Here is a 19936-nt window from a genome sequence, read left to right on the forward strand (position 1 = left end):
TCAGAGAAATGAAAATCAAAACCATATGAGATAACACCTCATACCTGTCAGAATGCATAAAATGAAAAATAAAAGCAACCACAGGTGTTAGTGAGAATGTGGAGAAAAAGAAACCCCAATGCACTGTTGATAGGAATGCAAAATGGTATAGCTATTGTGGAAAGCAATATAGGAATTACTTAAAAAATTAAAAATAGAATTACCAAGTGATCCAGTAATCCAGTACTGAGCATATACCCAAAGAATACTAAACCACTGATTTGAAAAGATATACACACTCCTATTTTTACTGCAGCATTATTTACAATAGCCAAATTATGAGAACAACCCAAGTGTCCATCAATTGATGACTGGATAAGGAAAAAGTGGTATGTGTGTGTGTATGTATATATATTACTCAGCCATAAAAAAGAATGAAATTTTGCCATTTGCAACAATGTGAATGGATCTAGAGGATACAATTCTAAGTGAAATAAGTCCTAGAAAGATGAATACCATATGATTTTACTCATATACGGAATTTAAGAAACAAAACAAATGAACAAAGAAGAGGGGTACTTGTGTGGCTCAGTTGGTTAAGTGTCCAACTCTCAGGTGTCTGACTCTTGGTTTCAGCTCAGGTCAGGATATCACTGTTTCATGGGTTTGAGCCCTGTGTCAAGCTCTGTGCTGAAGGTGTGGAGCCTGCTTGGGATTCTCTCTCTCCCTCTCTCTCTCTGCCCCTCTCCTGTTTGTGCTGTCTCTCTCAAAATAAATAAACTTAAGAAAAAGAAAGAAAAGTAGAGAAAAATCTCCAGAGCAGACTCTCTTGTTTTAATATGAAATTTATTGTCAAATTGGCTTCCATACAACACCCAGTGCTCATGCAACAGGTGCCCTCCTCGAGGCCCATCACCCACTTTCCCCTCCCTCCTACCCCCATCAACCCTCAGTTTATTCTCAGTTTTTAGGAGTCTCTTATGGTTTGGCTCCCTCCCTCTCTAACTTTTTTTTCCTCCTTCCCTCCCCCACGGTCTTCTGTTAAGTTTCTCAGGATCCACATAACAGTGAAAACATATGGTATCTGTCTTTCTGTGTATGATTTATTTCACTTAGCATAACACTCTCCAGTTCCACTCTTAACTAGTAGAGAACAAACGTGGCTGTCAGAAAGGGGATGGATGAAATGGACAAAGAGGATTAAGAGTACATTTATGGTGACGAGCACTGAGTCATGTATAGAATTGTTGAATCACTATTGTATACCTGAAATGAGTACAACACTGTATGTTATATGGAATTAAAAAAGAATTTTTGCAGGAAAAAAGGGGCAGTAATAGTGTTCTAGAACCACAGATTATTGTCTCTAGGAGAGAGGAGATACAGCCATCTCAGGATTTCAGTTCTTGTTTTGAATAGTTGATCACGGTTTTAATTGATAATTTGAATGACTGTGGTCTTTCTCTCTCTCTCTCTCTCTCTCTCTCTCTCTCTCTCTCTCTCTCTCTCCCTTTCTCTTTCCCTCATAAACACCATTAACCTTTCAGTTTCCACACTGGGGTCTCATTATAACCTTATAACACAATTCAGCTTTTACTTACATATTGCCTTATATTGTTTTATAAATGTTTGTTAATTTTCATTGCTTGTAGTAGAATTTGAACTGAGATCAGAGACCTGAGTCGTGATTCTTCTCCATACTTCATAGAACAGATAGCGCTAAAGAGAAACTCATTATATATATTCTTTGTTTGCCTTATATTAGCTATGTGTTGTAAAATAAAGGTTCATTATTTTAAAAATTTGAAAATAATCAAGAACAGGGATACCTGGGTAGCTCAGTCCATTAAACGTCTGACTCTTGATTTCAGCTCAGGTCAAATCTCCCAGTTCCTGAGTTCGAGCCCCACATCAGGCTCTGCACTGACAGTGAGGAGCCTGCCCAGGATTCTCTGTCTCCCTCCCTCTCTGCTCCTGCCCACTTGCACTCTCTCTCTCTCAAAATAAATAAGTAAATTTTAAAAAGAAAATAACAAAGAACAAAAATGAAAGAGACCTTACACATCTAGCAGTTCTGTCAGACTGCTTTGGGGTAACGGGAGGAGGAGGGTAGATGGCACCGAAGCGGTTTCATTTCCTGGTGTTACAGCTCTTTGTGCTCAGACAATATGTATCTGTGGTTGATAAGTTTTACTTTGCCCTAATTGAACCCTAGGGAAATTAGTGACTTGAACAATTGTTACCCATTTCTGCTCTTTATTTTATTGTTTTAATAACCTGGATTCTGTATTCCCCTCTCATATTCATGTTTTTCTCAGGGTTATTTGGGGGGGATGGGATCCAGAAACTTGAGCCATTTCATAAGGGTGTCAGGAACTCAAGATCATCCCTATATAATATGATTTCTTGTGGGTGTTTTTGCTCTTAAGGATGATTCTTTTCCTTTTTCTCTTCCTTCTTGTCCTTCTCCTCTTCTTTCTCCTTTTGAGCTTTCAAATAATGACTACTTCATTGTCCTCCCAACATTGTAGCTCTTCAATTTTAAAAAAATCAGTGGGTATTTTCTTAGGCTGGTGCTTCATTTACAGATCAACTTCAGAAGAACTGAACCTATCAAAGGACGTTTGTTGAGTTCTTTTGTGTGTTCTTTATAATGTTTTTAAAATATCTAATAAAGTTCTATACATTTCTTGGTGCATTTATACAATATATTTATTATTATTTATAGTTATTGCTACTGAAAATGGTATATTTTCTCTTCTAAGTGTAAAAGTTACTGGTTTTCTTTATATTAATGTTGTATCCCATTATCTCACTGAATTACCTTGCTGTCACTAGTTTTTGCACTTGATTTTCAGGGTTTTCAGGTATGTAATCTATAAATGGTGGTATCTTTATCATGTTTTTCTTAATTATCAGTTTTTTTTAAGTGTTTCATTTATTTATTTTGAGAGAGAGAGAGAGAGCGAGCGAGCATGAGCAGGAGAGGGGCAAAGGCAGAGAGAATCCCAAGCTAGCAGCACAGAGCCTGACATGAGGTTTGATCTCACAAACCATGATATCATGACTTGAGGCAAAATCAAAAGTCAGATGCTTAACTGACTGAGCCACCCTGGTGCCCCTTTTTATCCCCTTTTCAATTTTAATGCATCATATTTCTTTCTCTATTTACAATGGCTGGTAACCTCTAGGGCAATGTTCAATAATGACAATGAGTGTGGCCTTTCTTGTCATTTTCCTAATTTGAATGAGAATGATGGTATTATTTTTTCATGAAACATACTGAATTTGGATGTTTATAGATGTTGTTTCTATTCCTACTTTATTGACGGTTTTAAAATAAAGAATGGCTGTTGACTTTATCAAACATCTTTTTACCAGCAATGACAATAATAATCGTGTGTGTATATATATGTATATGTTAATACTAATGTATTCTTTTTTTTTCCTGGAGAAGCTCCTCTTGAATATTCATAAAAAGTTTCCTTGCATAAATATATTCATATTTGTGATTACATATTTTCTTCTAGTATGTTTCTATTACTTCTTTTTACCTACCTGCCTTTAGGCTCAGCTCTTTTGATTTTAGTACTCTGTATTTTTTTATGTTTCAATGTTTCTTCCATAGAGTTTATATATTAAGGCCAAAAAGCTAAATTTCTCTATAATTTATTTTCTAAAATAAATCATCTTTGATTGTTAATTTGTCTTAAGTACAGTCTGTCTTTGACTTTCCAGTACTACATTCTATTCCTTTATGTTTAAGATATTAAAATATTTCATATTAATATCCAGGGTTTTTTTGTTTAAAAAAATTAATCTTGCAAAAAATCTGTTATTCAACGCTGTTGTTGTCGTTGTTGTTGTTAATTTGCCTTTAAACTGGGTGGAATGATTGCCCTCGTATTGATCTTAGGATCTTCTCAGATCTTTTGTTATTCTTTTTTAAATTATTTTTTGAGAGAGAGACAGACAGAGAGCAGAGGAGGGACAGAAGAAAGAGGGAGAGAGAGAATCCCAAGCAGGCTCCACACTGTCAGCATGGAGCCCGATTCAGGGCTCAAACTCACGAACTGTGAGATCATGACCTGAGCTGAAACCGAGAGTTGGACACTTAGCTGAGCCACGCAGGTGCCCCAAGATCTTCTCAAATCTTAAGTTGTTTTTGTTTTTGTTTTGAATTGCCAATACAATTGATCTGAGAACAAATGGATTTTATTTTGTGGTAACTCTGGTAGGTGAATTAATTGCAGGAAGATTTCATGTTGAGGATGAAATAGAGCTCCAGATTTCACCTTCTTGTCCTCCAAAATGTTGCAGAACAGAGTTGCTTTCCGGGTTTATCTATTTCTAGAAGTGATCCAAATTGTTCCCTCTTCTTACAATCCTTTGGCCATTTTAATCAGACTAGAAATAGCTGAGGAGATTCCTGTGTTCAAGATACAGGTTTCAGAAAATTATATGTAGTCTTAGTGCAGTGCCTAGAATACACTAAGTGCTTAATAGCTATTTGTATTAATTTATTTTACCAAGGTTTTTATTTTATATTTCATTATATTCCAGTCCCTAACTAAATTATTGTTTTACATTCCATTTATAATTACAGAAGTCATTAGATTAAAAAAAATTTTTTTTAGCGTTTATTTATTTTACAGAGAGAGAGAGAGTGAGTGGGGAAGGGTCAGAGATAGAGGGAGACCCAGAATCCAAAGCAGGCTCCAGGATCTGAGGTGTTAGCACAGATCCCAATGCGGGGCTTGAACTCACGAGCCATGAGGTCATGACCTGAGCCGAAATTGGATGCTTAATTGACTGAGCCACCCAAGCTCAGTAGATCAAGTCACCCAAGTCATTAGATCTTTTTGGGTTTTATTAAATCTGAGGTTTTGTTTATTTGTTTGCTCTTACTCAAAATTACCTTTTTTAATCATCCTGGTTGTCTTTATTGGATTCTCCTTCTCTAACCATATTGATTCATTGACTGATTCTTTACATCTGTTTTTCCCATTGATCATGGTGTTTTCCAGTAGGCTAGGATAAGGTGGCCTCACTTTCCTCACTATGCTCTGTTCACTTTCTCTCTCTCTTCTCCATATTCTCAGTCTTCAAAAGTCCTCTTGATCTTTGCATAGTACCAAGAACTTGCATCATATCCTTAACCAGATACAAATCATTTCATCATTTTTGATGATTTCCTATAAATCAGATATCAGTGGTACCGTGTGAATTGACAAGGACCCACTTTTGTCCCTTTGGAATCTTTGGTGTCTTCAGATGGTTTTAGAACTGAAACATAGAGACCAACATCACACCATCATTTTTCCCATCTGGAGTGACTCAGTTATACAAATTGACTTACACAAAGAATACCCAGTTTGCATAAGTTCTTGAGATTTTTCTGATATGAATACTCAAGGTACAGTTTTCATATTACCAACTAAATCTTCACCCACAAGCCTGGAAAGCTTCCCAGGTCACAAGAACTTTGGAAAGAAGGTTTTTTGTTGTTTTGTTTTTTTTAACCAACTGAAATAATTTTCTTTCAAAGAGTGGTTGGTGCTTCAACAGCTAAGAATCAGAATTAACGTTTGTTGCTTCACAGACTCAATGTTTGAGTCCCACAAAGACTACGTTTCTCTTCTGTGCCTGAGTAGAGCATGACTTTCACATTACACAAAAAGAACTGACAGAGATGAATTTCATATAGAAGCAAATGCTAATGATTCACAAAACAGTTTACATGTTTCAAGGGTAAGAAAATAGTTATATAAGGGTAGTTATACAAGGGTAAGAGAATATATATATATATATATATTCACATATATATATTCACACATACATATTCCATAGGAATTTTACATATATGTCCCCTAACTGTGCACACATAACATGCACTCACATATGCAGAACAAAAGAGATAAACCTGGTCAATGATGAAAATGGCTCATGGTTGCTTAGCTTTCTCTTTGTACTTCTGTGATTTTAAATAAATCACACTTCATTATTTTCTGATCCTGTACTTTTTCATCCCTTTCCCAAAGATAATTACATATTGATTTAATCTTTATTTCGTTAAAGTTACAATTTTAACTGGATGGGTAATCTCATTCTAAATACTTTCAAAGTAAATGTTTTGGCACAAAAATGATTGAAATATAGCAGTCACATTCAACTTATTTGTAGTTATCACATGACTCCTAACACTCCACCTACAATTAATTGGGGTCTTAAAATGATTCTCAAACAGATAAGATTTTAAAGAAGTTTTTTTTTCCTTCAAAACATCCCACTCAGCATATTTGCATAGCAAGTACCTCTAAAGAAATTTATAAATGTTTCAATCTTTTCTTTTCCAGCATCATTATAAATGACTTCATGACAAGTGCAAATTTTCCTCCTTGTTCTTTGGGAAGTACCAATCAGACGTGGATTTGAGTGACATCTCTTTTAAGGAGGAACAAAGGAGACAGGCAGCTCAAATAATTATAAAATCCCGACTTGTTACTGTCACAATGATTGCCTGAGCTTTAAAAAAGAAACGGGACATTAATGGTACAATGTAAATAATTGTGTAGGCTCTAAGATGATTAGTTAGCAAGGTGGCAGAATTATCTTGTCAAAAATAAAGTATTTTTATATATCTGAAAAGGAACTCCAAAATATCCATCCTAATCATGAAGACCATGACATCCAGCACTACTATGCCCAGAATAATAACTAAAAATAGGATTATGTATTTTTCACCAAAAAATGCTTATAAAGAAAACGTTGAAGTTCTCTCTGTCTTTTGATCTTTAGTCCATTCTGAAATGCCATCCTAACAGTTGAGCTGCACTAAAATGAAATACTTCATCTTGTGATCCTAGGCACTCCTGCTAAAACAGGTCCCAGTTTGCTTTTATGAGCCACTTCCATCACTGTTATTGTCGTTGGTATAATAAATTATATTGCTAATCACTTACTCTGTGCCAGACATTGTTCTGAATTTTTTTACATTTTTTTTCACTGATTTCTCACATCAACCCTATGAAATAATTACTATTATTATGCCCAATATATGGATGTGAAAATTACAGTTTGGAGATTATAAGTAACTTGCTGTAAGTTATTTAGCTAGTATGGAGCTGAAGTAGGATTTGTGTATAAATCTTCATTGCCTTCAAAACAAAAGTATTAAATTTGTTTCTGTTTTTATATACTATTTATAAACACAAAATTCAGTGGTTACATGACATTTCATTTTTTATTTAAAAAAATTGTTAACGTTTACTTATTTTTGAGAGAGAGAAAGAGACAGAGCAAGTAGGGGAGGGGCAGAGAGCGAGGGAGACACAGAATCCGAAACAGGTTCCAGGCTCTGAGCTGTCAGCACAGAGCCCGACGCGGGGCTCAAACCCATGAACCGTGAGATCATGACCTGAGCCAAAGTTGGATGCCCCAAATTTTGCTAAATATTGCCAAACTGCTTTCAGAAATTTATTCTTGTACTAGCAGCATATTAAAGTATTCTTTTCACTTCTACCATACCTATAGTATTTTTTTAAATGTTGTTTACCTGATAGGCAAAAATTTTTCTATTTTCTTGTCAACTATTTTTAACCGAATATTATATATGAAAACATAAAGATATTAGATTGTTGGCAATTAAAAGCTGTCAACACATTATTGTCTGACCAATATTTTCAAAATCATTTTAACCTTTATTTAACTCCTTCTGTTTGCCAGAAACTCTGCAAAGTTCTCTAGGTCAAGATAAATAAGGCCTAGTTTGGTGCCTCAGGAGCCTTGATAGAAAGCTATATGCTAGCAATAATGGTTTTGCATGTTGAGTTTTAAAATAGGAGTGAAAAGTTGCCTTTTAACCCTAATTTTGGCCTGTGTTTCTGGGACAACCTCATGGAGTAGATGACATTGCACTTTTTTTTTTTTTAAAGTTTATTTATTCATTTTGAGAGAGAGAGCAAGTGGGAGAGGGACAGCAAGAATGAGAATGAGAATCCCAAGCAGGCTCCACACAGTCAGTACAGAGCCCAGTGCAGGGCTTGAACTCACAAACCATGAGATCGTGACCTGAGCCGAAGTTGGATGCTTAACAGAGCCACCCAGGTGCCCCTGTCTTGATGGATGAATAGGGATTTGGAAAGTAGAGATTAGATAAGAGTATTATAGGGAAAGCGTAGAGCATAACCAAAGAGATGAAGAATGAAAACAAAAGTTAAATTCAAGGAATGGTTAAAAAAAAGTAAGTTTTTTACTGGAACCTTGAATGAGTATTATCACAACTACAAAGGGATGGGACCTGAAAGATGGTAGCAAAGCATGAAGACCCTTTCCGTGTATTAGGATGAAATGTCAGTAAATAGATTCACTATTTAATTGTAACAGACACTACCAGCCTTGACAAGTCATTTTGAAAAGTATACTCATAATTAGAAATTCAAGATCTGGTGATTTCTTTTAATTACTCCAATTTTGTAGCAAATTATTTTTAAATATCCTGATGATGATAATTAGTACCTTCTGAAGTGATTTAAAATCATCTAATAGCCACATTTCTCTCCTCCAATTTTATGTCTCACAACTTCTCAAAAATGCCCAGCCGTTGGTCCAGACAGAACATCTCTGTATCGTCGCTAACAGACATTGCAGTGGCTTTGACTTCAACCATTTCACTCATTTTGTTCTCCCAAGAACTATGCTCACTCTGCTTTCCTTACTACTCTCCATATTTAATGTATCCATCAAGACTAAGCTTAACTGCTTGCTCTTACATAAATCTTCTAGCTCCTACTGGAAACATTTCTGTAGCACTGATATTCTTTCTACCCCAGACTTTGTTTTGATGCATTATCTTTTTTCTTTGACATCATAGTTCATAAAATTGAGCTCATGGATTTGCGCATTATGTGCAGTTATTCTAGACAAAGAAAATTTGAGAAACTACCTAAAGATTATACTAATTATTTTTGCCCTTGTTCACTTATTTATTTTTCAAGTAATGGTGTTGCTAGTACCTGAAAGGCACTCGTCAGGTCCTAAAGATGAAAAGTGAACATGGTTCGTTTCTTCGGAAGGAGTTCAGAGCCTAAAGGTAAAGCTAGATACTTAAACAAATTTTTGAGTTCTATATATGATATAGAGTTGGCACAGTGAAGGAAAATAGCAATCTGTCTATTGTGGCTAAGTGGACATCGAGGTGTGTGAAATACAGTAAAGATTTTGTAGAAAGAAGGAATGCTGAAGGGTTTGCAAAGAAAAAGGTGTTTAACAGGCTAATAAGTGAGATATAAATTTCTAGAAGGAATAGCATATACTGATGAGCAGAGAAGACATCAGGGAACTGCAGATGCTGTAGTATGGTTGAATTACAAGGTTAGGAATGGGGAAAACACACAGTGAGACTAATAAGGTAGACAAGGGCCTTTGTGTCTTGAAATGGGGTTTAGAGTTTAGAGTTCATCTTGAAATTGAAGTGGCAGTCTTGAAGGGTTTAATCAGTAAAGGCACCAGGATCACATTTGTGTATTCAACATCTTACCGTATGGAATAGTGGAAAATGGATCCAGGATAGAAGCAACAAAAGGCAGGGGATAAAGTTTTTAGTATTCCAGGTAAGAAGGACGTTGAGATTGGTAATGGGAAGAGAGAGGAGAGAGAATACCTTTTTGTAAAAGTATTCTTTCATGTAAAACAGGATTTTGTGACTGAGTGCATACAATAAGGGAGGAGAGGAACCAAAAGATGATACGCAGATTTTTCTGCTTAGATAACCAGGGGGTGCATTAGCCAAGACAAGCTAGCCAGGACAAGAAAGTGTTTGAATGACGGATGCAATAAATTCTGTTATATAAATGCTGACTTAGAGGCTGCTATGGGTCCAGGAAGTGGCCATATAAAACAGGCTATTGGATATACCTTGGTCTTGGTCTTTGAAAGAAGGTCTGGACAGAAGATGTAAGTCATCAGAATAGAAATAGGTAAAATCACTCAGAAAGATGGTCAAGAATGAAAAGCATACGCTCTTGAAGGACACAGGTATCTAAGGACACCCATTCCTTGTCATTTTTTTTAATGTTTATTTTTGGGAGAGAGAGAGAGAGAGAGAGAGAGAGAGAGAGAGAGAGAGAGAGAGAGAGAGAAAGAATGAGTGGAGGAAGGGGCAAAGAGAGAGGGAGGGGAGACACAGAATCCCAAGCAGGCTCCTGGTTCCCAGGTGTCAGCACAGAGTCCGATGGAAAGGCTCAAATTCACAAATAGTGAGATCATGACCTGAGCTGAAGCTCGACACTTAACAGACTGAGCCACCCAGGCACCCCTCCTTGTCATATGTTCAATAAAAGTCTCTGTTTTGATATTTGAAATGTGAAGCACATATAAATGACAAATCAGAGACAACTTAAGACCTGTAATGGGGCAGATGGAGCAGAGACGCCAGGAGCCTGAGTACAATTCAGGTAAATCCAAATCTGCCCCTCTCTAGTTCTTTCATTGAAACATGGGAGCAAATGGAGTTCAAAACAGGATTAAGAACACCTAATTTTGAACTCAATGATTTAAAGCCTCCTGCTGACACTGTTTCCTTTTGAGAAAAACCTCACACTTTGAAGGTTGATGAAAAGAAACTTACATGGAACTTGGCTACCTTTCGTTATTTAATGTCCAATCTCTAGGTCTTGCTATATAACAGATTTCAGGTTAAAAAAAATCATTTTACTGTAAGAGGTGAGGTAAACCTAAATTGGACTAACAGTGGTAAAATAATGAAGGGGAGCTAGCAAAGGGAATTGAGACAATGTGCCAAAACAGTCACATTGTCATGGGAGTCAATGTGTCACAGAGTTCATGTCATTGAAATAATGTAAGAATGAATTGGCATTCTAGTGGGGTGCTTACTCTAGGAGTCCTACCAATTTCTCTAGATTGAGGACTGACTGTGAGGTATAGAATTAGGAGTCTATATTCACTTGAGAAGGGGAGTGCAGGGGAAATAAACTGTTCATAGACTACATTTAAGACTGTAGTTCTGGGAATGCGTATTCTCACATTTGTTCCTTTTCACACCAATCTTTCTATTTCTGCTGTCAATTTTCAAAGAAATAATAAGACACTTCCTCTTTGTCCACTCTCCTCCCTTTTTCCCTCTATTCCTTTCTTCCTTCCTTTGCCTTATAGTTTTTGGCACTGAACATAGCATTCTGGTTAATAAATACTCATAAAGTTTTAAAATACTCCTCAACTTGAATGAAAGTGTTTTAATCACTTAGTGTTTTATGGTTTATGAAAACTTTGGATCATGTTTACAACTGAATGTATAACGTTTTGGGGTCCTTAATTTCATTTCTTCATATTTCATATCCAACTTTTATAACTTCCTACTCAAATTCTGTAACTTTCAAAACACTAATAATGTATTTACTTATAAGCCATTTGAAGAGATTGAATTGCCGAAACTTATAGACTGATAATGTTCTGCTTCAAAAAGAATGCTGAGCTATAGAAAATTTGTTCAGCAAAGTTGTTTGGATTTCAACTTATTTTACGTTTATGGGATTTGGCAGCCCTCTTTCCTTATCCAGAGGCAATGCTTCAGGCACTTTTTCCTATTTTTGTCATATGTACGGGAAAATATAAATGTATTTATCTTAAAAGTATTTGAAGTTCCTTGTGGCCACATTTTGATTCTAGTTTTAGGATCTTCTTTTTTAAAAATTTTTTTTTTCAACGTTTATTTATTTTTGGGACAGAGAGAGACAGAGCATGAACGGGGGAGGGGCAGAGAGAGAGGGAGACACAGAATCGGAAACAGGCTCCAGGCTCTGAGCCATCAGCCCAGAGCCTGACGCGGGGCTCGAACTCCCGGACCGCGAGATCGTGACCTGGCTGAAGTCGGACGCTTAACCGACTGCGCCACCCAGGCGCCCCTAGGATCTTCTTTTTTATGTGTACAGGTGCTAATTATTCAAGTATCACATCTTCCTGAGGGTTCTGGGAGTATTATTTGCGTTTCTTTTTGATAAGTCACAGATAATTAAGACTAACTCTAGAAATAAAGTAACTGCCTGCATTGTGTTCCATCCATTGTTTTAAAATTAAGAATAGAGATTCTTAACTTTTGTACAACAAAAAGCAAACGTTAGAATACTGTTCTTCAGATTTGGAGAGGAGGGAAAAATACTTGGTTTCTGTGAGAGTTCCACCACCGCTAGATATGTGACTTTCGTTTTAAGTTTTCGGTTGATGTCTATTTCAAAACTTAGTGTTTAAAACAATGACTACTGGCTTTGCTAGCATTCAGGTAGAATTTGGGTGTTTTTGTTTTTGTTTTTTTCTGCTCCCTGTGTCATCAGTCTCTCAAGTGGTTGTAGTAAGATGGAGCCTGGGCCTGAATATCCAATATGGTGCCTGAGCAAGGATTGTGTGGAGGCTAACTCTATCTTTCGCTCTCCATGTGACTTTTTCGACATGGCCTGCCCGAGCTTTCTTACCTGGACAGCTTCTAGGAGCAAGTATTCAAAACAGCAGAAACAGAAATGCAAAAATATTCAGGCCCAGACTCAGAAGTTGCACAGCATCATTTTGGCTGCATTCTATTCATGAAAACAAACCACAAGGTCAATGTAGGTCTAAGGGAAGAGGAAGTAGACTCTGTTTCTTGATAGGGGACGGACAAGGACACATTGCAAATGAGCATATGTCATAGGAAATTTTGTGACCATTGTTAGAAACCTAATCTACCATAACCTGGTTCCGTTCTTTTTGTTATGTCGAGGCTAGGTTTGCCTCATTTGTAAAATGAGGTGGTTAATTAACTTATGCAATATACAGTTGCTTAGGGGGACACCTGGGTGGCTTAGTGGGTTGAGTGTCCAACTTCAGCTTAGGTCATGACCTCAGGATGGGTGAGTTTGAGCCCCTGCATGGGGCTTGCTGTGGTCAGCCTGTCAGCCCAGAGCCTACTTTGGATTCTTGATCTCCCTCTCTCTCTGCCACCCACTCCTCCCCTGCTCATGCTCTGTTTCTCAAAAAATAAATCATATATATACACACACATACATACCATATATATATATATATATATATATACACATATATATACACATGTATATATATGTGTATATGTGTGTATATATATGTGTATATGTGTATATATGTGTATATGTGTATATGTATATATATATGGTGTGTGTGTGTGTGTGTGTGTGTGTGTTTGTATGTGTATATAATTCCTAGGCAGTTATAATAGACTGCTAAACAAAAAAGATATAGCTTTTATCCTATGGAGCTCATTTTGGGGATTGGATTAAGTAAAGTTTAAGATTTTCCCTCAGAATATTCAGTGGCATTTAAAATAAAACAAAAGAAGAGCCATAGTTTCTTACTAGGGAACATGCTTTGTTCTAAACAATATTTTATTTTCTAATGTAGAATAGTTTCCTTGTTTAGCTTTTTTTTAAGTGACGTGATTGCTGCAGATACTGTGATCATGCATTATTTTAAAATTATTTCTATTTCTGTGTGCACCAAACAAAAAGGAAAAACTCCATCTCTGAACAGTTAAATAGAATTTTGAGGAAGGAAGATGTATTGGTTGGAGTTCTGTAACTATAGCTACTGACAGAGTCAGGATAATTTTTAATTATTTGTGAGGCAGAAGACTGGATATTAGACGACAAGAATATAATACTGAAATTTCCCTTTTATTTACTGGCTGATAGTAATTAAAACACTAAGCAAAGTATCTCAGCTTTTCAGTGAGTCCCAAGTCTTAGGGACAAAATTATGATGTCCAATTTGTCAACATCACCATTTGCTGTCAATGAAATAAGCAAATCTTGTATCCCACCTTTCCCAAACCATTTAGTCTTTCAAAAATCTTATGGTTGTAAGTTTCAAAAGTAGAGTCAATTACCCAGACATATGAAACTGATGAATTAACTAATTTGTATTCTCTCTAACTGTTTTGATGAAACTCCATAAACATGCTGTTAGTTCCATTCCTCTGAGCTTTGAATAGTTTACTGTTCATGACGATAAAAGCACGACAGGGAATACTTTAACATATGCCAGATTTAAAGTGAGTGAAATATGACAGTTTATAATCTGTGAGACAGAAGATTGATCTTTGAAAAATATTTGCATATAAAGTAGCTGCTTCAACACCGTAATTCTAAAAACCCACATGAACTGAAATCCAGTGCTTTCACTTAGTATGTTGTACAAATCAAAAGCAGGGTATATCTCCTTAATTGTACGTAAAATACTTTTCCCTCTGGAACTGTTTCTGTAGGTATTATTTTCATAAATAATGTCAAAATGAGAACTGAGATAGTAACCAAAAGAGTATAAATGCTCAATTTGCGGGAATGAAATGTTATATTTTTTCTGAAAAAAATAACATGCACATATAAACGTGTGCGCGTGCACACACACACGTGTGTGTGTGTGTGTGTGTGTGTGTGTATGCGTGAAAATGTACTTAGAGAGCCTTCTCCCACTGTTCTTATTCAGACCTTTTCTCTTTGAAGAATGGAGTGGAGCAGAGAGCTTTTAATTTTTGCTCACAGAAAGTACAGGGACCATGTTTCCTTTATTATTTTGTTCTGTTTTTAAGTACTAACATTCAGTAAAATTGACTTTTTAAATATGTAATTCTATGGATTTAACAGGTAGAAAGACCCATATAATTACCACCACAGTCAGGTACAGAGCATTACATCATCCCAAAGAGCTGTCTTGTGCTATCCCTTTGTCATCACCCCCTTCATCTCTGACAGCCACTCATCTGTATTTCATTATTACCATTTATCTTTAAATGTAATCATACAATATGCAACCTTTTGAGACTGGATTCTTCCACTCAACATAATGCACTTGCAATTCATTTAAATTGCTGCATTTATCAATAGTTAATTTATTTTTATTGCTTAATGGTGTTCCATTGTGTGGATGTACCACAGTGTGTTTATCAACTTACTCAGTACAGGACATCTGGGTTGTTTCCAGTGTTTAGTACTTACAAATAGAGCTGCTATAATCATTCATGTGTAGGTTTTATGTGGAAATATGCTTCTCTTTCTGCATCCAAGGGCTGGATGTCTGGGTTTATGGTAGGTGTATGTTTAACTTTTTTCAGGAACTCCTAAAATGTTTTCCAGGGTTGCTGAATCATTTCACACCCCCGAAGCAAGACGTTAGAGTCTAGTTGGTCCACATTCTTGCCGACACTTGCCTTGTCAGTATTTTTTTACTTTAGCCATTCTGAATTACTTTTTAAGCACCCATACCCTGACTTATTAACTCCTTGGTTTTTAGATGAGTAGCATGATAATCTATTAAAGTAAAATCTTTTTTTAAAAAAATAGAACCGTATATTAGACTCTATTTACAGAAGAGTTTTATGCCATTAAAAAATACAAAGTGGAGTATGAAAATAGAATAAAACACAGTAATATGCCTTCTAAATTTTAAAGAAATATTTTGATTAAAAATAGTATAAAGTACGTTGAAAACCAGTCACTAGGAAAAACATCCGCCTGGATTACACTGTGTGAAGATTTTCTGAATTGGAATGTAAAGAGATTTGGCCTTTTGACAACTTAATTTTTAGATAAATAAAGAAACAAATATTCCAGGCATGGTATAAACCTATACTAATATATTTGACAACAATGTACTCATTTTCTAATGAAACTATGCATACATTTTTCTCTTCAAAGAGTGTTAATGAGTAAACTTATCACAAATTTTATATCTTAATGCTATATATTTACATGTTTTCTTGATAAAGAGTAGTGTGTATGTGTAAGTGTGAGTGAGTGTGTGTGTTGGTAGTATTGAGATACATTTGCCATTATTTTCAGGCTTTTGGAGCTCTGAGGTTGTCTATAATTATTCTCTGACATTGATCCAGTGGCCCCTGCCAAACAGTCACTGGCATTCACTTTCTAGGGTTTTCTTTTTTCCTCATTGGGATTTTGTTTCCTGAATAATTTATTTTTTTCTCTCAAGATCATTCCTTGTAAAAATATGCACTCTCTGTACTGTAAGCAATTGGTGGTGGTTATGTATAAAATCTATATAATGATATTAAAACAAATTGTTTCTAGCACTTAATGATGTGCTGTAGTAGTTAAGATATCGTCTATGATTTTGAGGTTATAGTTTTGATTTTTCAGAGCTTCTTGGAGTAAAACATATATAACATGTTTTAAACAGTGCATTTTGTTCATTTTATTTTGCAGGGATGATATGTGAATATCATCTACTCATACGTATATCTGCAATTTACTCTAAATTTGGGCACAAAGCAGGCATACAGATATATGAAAGTCGGTGGGTTAGAATTCTTTATGATATTAACACTGAAGGACTTAAAAGTATTACAACTGTTTATGTGAGAGTCAAACCTCCCTTCAAATCGTATTTTCTAAAAGTGTAGCTGAGTTGTGGGAGGTGTTAGTGAAATAATGTGGACTGAATGTGACTCACTAATTTTTATTATTGAAACCTGAATAGGTAAAAATGTAAGGCAGAGTAGTCTAAAAGTTTGGTTTAAAATTGGGATCTGATGTAAAAGCGTTTCGAAACATTAAAAGCATTTCAAATTCCAAAAAAATTATTGAATATGTTTTATCTTTTGTTAAAAGTAATTTTTGGAGAACAATTATAATTTTTTTATATAAAATTGAAAATGCAATACATACCTTGTGTTTTCTAAGATTATTCCTTTTTATATAGTTTCTAATTTTTTTGCCCTGTATCAAGATATCAGTATATGTGAAATTTCTTTTTGTCTTTTAGCTGATATAACTTGTTCAGCATGAAAATATGGAATTCGTAGAGTTGTGCTTCAACTTTTTTTTTGTTCTCCATCTCATTTATGGCATTACTATTTACCTGTTTAAGAGCCATTGGAATTCTTTTAGACTTCCCCTCTTCTCACTTCCCATACTAAATCATCCTTGTTCTTTTTTGATTTAATCTTCACATTATCATTTCAAACGCTTCTTTTCTCTCCCTGCCCCTATCTAGGCTGAACATTCATTATTTCCCAGTTGGACAATAGTGACAGGCTACCAACCATATCACTACCTTTGGTCTATTTCTCCTTCAATCAACCCTTCAAGTTGCTAACAACATGATCATTCTAAAATAGAAATCTAGTTATAAAACTCTGCTGCCCTGACCCTTGTTCCCATAAGACAAAGTCTAAATTCCATATTTTGTCATGTAAGAATCTTCATTCAGTCACAACCTACCTTTACAGCATACATGGCAGTTACTCCAGGCTCTCTGGAATCTTCACTATTCTAGGTAAATCCTATGATGATGGTTCACGTTCTGGTGTCTTGGTAGCTGCATTGAATAACTCTGCTCGTCTCCACCCATTGCAGATTCACTTAGACTCCCTTCTCCAAAGCACTTCCCTGCTTAATCAGAAGTGAGTTCCTCTCTCTTCAGCTCTCTGGGTTCTTTGAAGGGCATAGCTATATCATATTTATCTCTGTAACTGCAACACGTTTCCTGACATATAATATGCATTTCAATTCATTGGTGTTGAATGATAGAATGAGTGATTCAATTTTAAAAATTAGGAAACTGAAGCATTAGTGGTTAAGTAATAAGAGTTAACAAAAGAGCAAAGATGCATTTAGAAAAGGAATACAATTGTGAACATGGTCGCTTTTTCGCCAAAGCATCTCACTTACGTATGAGTCTTGGTAATTTAAATTAATTGATCTGAATGATTGACTTAATGATGATTACACTTAGAAGAAGTTTGATAATTGTCCTTTGAGACTAAGAAAAGAAAGAAAAGTATGTAAGACTTAACTAGTCTTTCAGTGGTACTTGGGATTAGTTTTCATCAGGAATGGTAAGATCCACAGACCCGGAAAAGACTGTTGTGAAGAAAGTTTATTATAGTCCATTCCCCGGAAGCGGAAGACATGGTACACCACACAAGGCAGCCATACCGGGAGGCACTGGGATTGGCTATGAGGTGGAGAAAGCAAGAGAAATTAGAGACAAGAGTCTTTATTGTAGTTTTCTCAGAAAGGGACCAGCAAGGCAAGGTAAGTAGGTTTCAGATTGATTCGTTTCAGTAATTTCAGCAGGCTCTGGGGCACAGAAGCTGGTCCTCTTCTACCTGGCCCTGGGGTGATTGGAGCAGGTGGATAGTGGCCTGAAGTGTGAGACCCTTTTAAGGCAGGTGGTTAACAGTATGGGCTTTAGATTGACTGGTTTGAATATAAAAGGTATGGTATGCTCACACGTTGTTTACGGTCCCTACAAAATCAAAATCGAAATCGAAATCGACATCGACATCGGCTAACCCCGGGAGAGGCTGTCTCTTCGGGAACAGCATGTCTCCAAGATGTCAAAGCATCAGAATACAGAAAATAAAAGATGAGGTTAGCACAATTGGAAATAGGATAAAGGTATGTGAAATGAATCTCAAATCATGATGAAGTAACTAATAAGGGGTACTCATCACCTCTTCTTTGCTTTTTAGTCTAGGAAGAAAAGAAAGATCTTTATTTGCAATTATTTGTCTGTTGTGACCTTACAAAGTAAATCAGTTAGTACCGGCAACTGACAGAAAACAGCTCTGAAAGCAGAGGCTTTCTTTGCAAACAGCTCAAATTGCAAGACCTTATGATGGGAAAACTGAAAGCTCCCTCTCTCTCTAAAACAGTCCGAGAAAGCAGCTCCAGTGGTGAGCAGCAGAGCAAGCACACCTCATCCATGGAAAATAGCTCTCATTCATTAGTCAACTGCTACCATGGCAGAGGTCCTTGAGAGCTGGGGAGAAGGGGGAGGGCAGCAGGGACTGCATGATGTTTGTTTGTAAACCTTTTGTGGTCTGCACAGGCCTTTCTATCAAATTACTGTCTATGGCATGGTGCATTCAGTTTTATTTTGCTAGAGATAAAGAGTAATGAATTAAAGCTTTGAAGCTAGGAAGGGTGCAAAACGAAAGAATATTTTTCAGCCACTCTAGTTCAAAGCTATTTATAAGCACTGCGTGTCTGGCCTGTTAGTCCATCCATCATCCTTTTATGCAATTCATCAATCCACTTTTGCTCATGGATAAGTAGTTACCTTCCATTTACACTCCACCTAAGTGTTAGTGTCGGGGATATCATGGGGTCAGCCGGTGGCTTCTTTCATGTTAATGTCCAAATGAGGGACATGAATTAATGGAACCTCAGGAAGCCAAGATTCTCTAGCTTAAAGGATACTGTCTTGAATTCTTAGGGGGGTTAGGATGGTGAGAAAACAAGCTGCCCTTATTTAAAGAGTGATTCACTAACACTGGAGACCTGTTTTGGTTAAAAATCACATTAGTGCTTATTTTGGGTTTCCATAGAAATTTGGGGCCAAGTTACTTTCTCAACTGAGACAAACAGAGGTGCATTAAAGCCACTACTGTTGACCTTAGTATAAACAGGACCTCCTTAGCAACTGTGAAATCATTAGGGATTTTGGACTCCATTAACTTTTCTTCTTGCTGGTCTGCCTTAAAGTGCACCAAGCGTGGCTGGAAGTCCTACCTGTCCATCTAAGACATAAAGAATTCTAGGATACTGCTGCCTTTTCATTCACTGCCTTTTATTTGTGGACTTGGTAAAGCAAGTGAGGAAGCTGTAGCTACAGCCACATGACTTAAGGAAGCACCTTTTTTTATTTACTTATTTTTGAGACAGAGATTCAGACAGAGTCGGAGAGCAACAGAGAGAGAGGCAAGGAGAGATCCCAGGCAGGCTCTGTGCTCAGTCTCACAGTTTATGAGACCATGACCTGAGCCAAAATCAAGAGTCTGACACTTAACCGAGCCACTTAGGTACCCCTAGGAAGTGCTTTTTTTCGTAAATGGCACCAAGATGGGGGGAAAATGTGCTGTTGGAGGCAATGGTTCTATTTGTCAATATGAATGGATCATTTAGGATTTGGT

The sequence above is a fragment of the Lynx rufus genome, unplaced genomic scaffold, assembly GCF_022079265.1.
Source record: "Lynx rufus isolate CCGP_SWC_20201006 ecotype Redwood Valley unplaced genomic scaffold, mLynRuf1.p SCAF_5, whole genome shotgun sequence".
NCBI classification, from domain to species: domain Eukaryota; kingdom Metazoa; phylum Chordata; class Mammalia; order Carnivora; family Felidae; genus Lynx; species Lynx rufus.